The 3,322-nt window shown below is 39.5% G+C and overlaps 1 pseudogene; it reads right to left on the reverse strand.

The window, feature by feature from the left end:
- Window positions 1-956: 956 nt before the first annotated feature.
- Window positions 957-2,886, reverse strand: LOC131176913 (pentatricopeptide repeat-containing protein DOT4, chloroplastic-like; annotated as a pseudogene).
- Window positions 2,887-3,322: the final 436 nt, after the last annotated feature.

Below are 3,322 nucleotides of genomic sequence, written 5' to 3' on the forward strand. Positions count from 1 at the left end.
TATTTATGTAGTTAAACTCTAGGCACGATTTATGTTGCATTCATAACTGTTAAAGTGCCATGAATGTTGTTGCGGTAATTTGGAGCAGTGTGCGTGCGTTGGCGTGCGTGTGATGTGGTGTGGACTATGGATAGGACGGGTAGACACGGGTTGTGTTCTTCTGGGACCGGTCCTTCGGGTAGACACGGCTTGAGTTCTTCATTGGGACCCGATTTGGTATTTAAGTGGAAGTCCGAAATGAGTTCTTCCTGGCACTGAGTTGGATTTAAGAGAGTCAGATAGGGGATCGGCCCCATATATTATGATTGATGTTACAGGGTGCGTGAGTGCTCCAAATTACCTTTTTGATGTTATGATGTGAAAATGATGTGGATGTTGCATTTCACTCTACAGGGTGCATTAGATTTAGATAGTTATAGAGATTATGGTTAAAATTGATATTTTACTCTCTGAGTCGAACGCTCACTCCTGTTCAATATTTTTTCTCAGGCTACAGGAGGATTTTATTGTGGTTAACCTGCTTTTCTCCTTCGCAGGTTGTTTATCAATAGTTTTGTAATTTTATTTACTCCTAGAATTTCCGCATGTGTTAGAAATATTTAAATGATTCGGGTCTGTAATATAAATTGTCATGTGGACCTGTAAAATTATATGCATGTTTGATGGATTGGATGAGGGAGCTGAGCTCCCATTTATTTTTATGCCGATATGAGTATGTGGAGGGTGAGCTGAGCTCCCCAATTGACTATATATTGTGTTTACAGGTCGGGTGAGTCGAAAACTCCCCGTTGGTAAGTCCATTTTATGGCCGGACTCTGTCCGTTTGTTTTCTTGAAATTGGGCCCAAATGGGCCTTAGAGTTGGATAAATGAATAGTTAAGGCTTACTACGGGCCTCGGGGGCTTTAGGCTGGCCCAGGTCCTAGTGCCGGTCCGGCCCATAGGTTGGGTCGTGACAAAAAGAACTATCAAACTCTCATTCCTTAGCAACTATGGATGTTACAGTTAATTGCTGATGTAAAACAACATAAGTAGTAGAAAGCCTAATTGAAACATTAGCTCTCGTGATTAGGGAATTGAAAATACTGTATAATGAATAATTTGATTCCATTTCTGTTCTCTTTGTCATCCCCTCTCATCCACTAACCATTTAAGTCTTTCCACATCTTTCCATCGATCCCCTTCTGCATACATGTCTAATAAAGTCATAGCCAGTGTTTTCTGTGTCTGAGGCAGTAAGCTGTTGGACCACAAACTTTGCCACCGCAATTGACCGATCACGTTTTGATCTACAACCAGCAAGAAGAGCTCCCCAGATTCTTTTATCAGGCTCCAGTGGCATTTCCTTTACAAAATTTAAGAGCTTCCTTAATATTGCTCCTGGAAACTTAGATAATCCAACATGAAAGCACAGTGCCAGTATTTTGGAGTAATTCCATACTTTTCTTGCATAAAATAAAACCACTGGCAACCTTCATGTTCTAGCCCACATTGACAACAAGTAGATAAAACAAATAGGATAACGGCATCATCGGGCTTGACCCCACAATTCAACATGATTGAAAATATTTCAAAGGCCTCAAGTCCACATCCATTCAACCCATATCCCCTAATCATGGAACTCCAAAATATTAGATCTTTTTGTGGAAATTTCATCAAAAAGAGTCTTCCCTCGCTTTATCCTTCCAAGTTTGTAGAAAAAATCAATCAAGCTAAGCTCATTTGCTTGTAATGATGCCAGAATTGTATCCCCGATAATGATTTCATCTGGTTCAATGCTAGAACCTCGCATCTTCAAGAAAATATTCAATCCTTTTCTAGGACATTTGTTCTCAATACACGAGCAAATCATAGTCCATGAAGCCAAATCCTTCTCCCATGAATATTGAAAAGTGAAACGGAAGCCTCCAATTCCCCACATCTTGTGTACACGTCCATAAGCGAGTTTTGAACATCTGTAAAAGAACAAAAATACCCTTTTCATCGAAAACCCATGATTCTGATCCACAAAACATAACACACCAAGATGAGCACCAGCAGGCAAAACACTCATAACAATCACATTATTAGCTTCTATACCATAGTAAAGTATTCTCCTAAAATAAAGAATGTACTCCCTATACTTCTCATTATTAACGCAAGCCAAAACCATCGCACTCCACAATACCACATCCTTAATGCAGTATCTTATCAAATAAATTCCACGCGATTCCAATATCAAATATGGAATAAAAGCCAAGAAGTGTAAATATTAATGGAGCATAGAGGTGTAATACAAACAATATATGGAGCTTATTATGTGATAATTTCGTTTGCTCATTTCATCGAACAGTTGGTGTGCTTTTTTCTAGAAGTTAATACATACTAATCATATAGGTTTAGCGTGAGGTGAAAGGTATATACTAGAAACTTTCAGTGAGATTTGGCAATGAAAGAGGCCTCTGTAATTCCAAAGACCGTTTTATGTCCAAGGACACGCTTGATTGTGAGACGACGGTGAAAAACAGACATCGGAGTTTTCAACGACTACTTGTAAAGCGAAGGAGGAGAGAACGCTCGAAGCTGGGGAAGAAACATCTCCGTCTAGACGCACAGTGGAGGAGAAGTCCCACATCGCCAAAACAAAAATGGGCGTTCAAATATGGAGACCCGGCCATATTGGAATAAGAAGTTAGCCTAATGTCCAAAACTCACATTCATTAAATAAGGCCTCAGCAAAAAGTTAAAAGCTTCTTTAACAAGAAGCTGGCCCACCCATAAAATTCTAACGAACGCTTTGTGATCAAGCATCATATGGGGTCGTATATAGACTTTCTGAGCAGGAATTCTAGCTCTAGAATTGAAGCATAACGAATATAAGAAATTCCCATATTTTCCCAGAGAGAACCTTCTTACCAGCCTGTCATGCTTCAAGAGTACTATTTAATAACTTTCCATGATAGGTCCTAATCAGAGCTTCAATTTGATATTATGCTTCGGGTGAAAATAGGACCACAGTTTTGTTCTGGAAATAGCCTCTTTTCTCATTCATGATGAACCAGAATTAAATACAAAAGAAATGCAACAATCATCCCTACTTCCTCGCACATGATCTTGAGGAGTGGGTTGAAAACAAATAACTACTCCTATTTCTACATACACGATCCTAAAAAATAGAACCACAACTAGAAACAGACAAATAAGCAAATAACTAACAGCAAGCTTTTCTCCACTTGACCACGATAGCCACTTAATCAGCATACTTAAGGTTTCTCTTAGGCACACGTGTGGAGCGACGTGCTGCATCAATACCTCCCCCTGTGGCAGCAACCTTATCCTCAAGT

Source organism: Hevea brasiliensis, chromosome 2, assembly GCF_030052815.1.
Source record: "Hevea brasiliensis isolate MT/VB/25A 57/8 chromosome 2, ASM3005281v1, whole genome shotgun sequence".
Classification (NCBI taxonomy): Eukaryota; Viridiplantae; Streptophyta; class Magnoliopsida; order Malpighiales; family Euphorbiaceae; genus Hevea; species Hevea brasiliensis.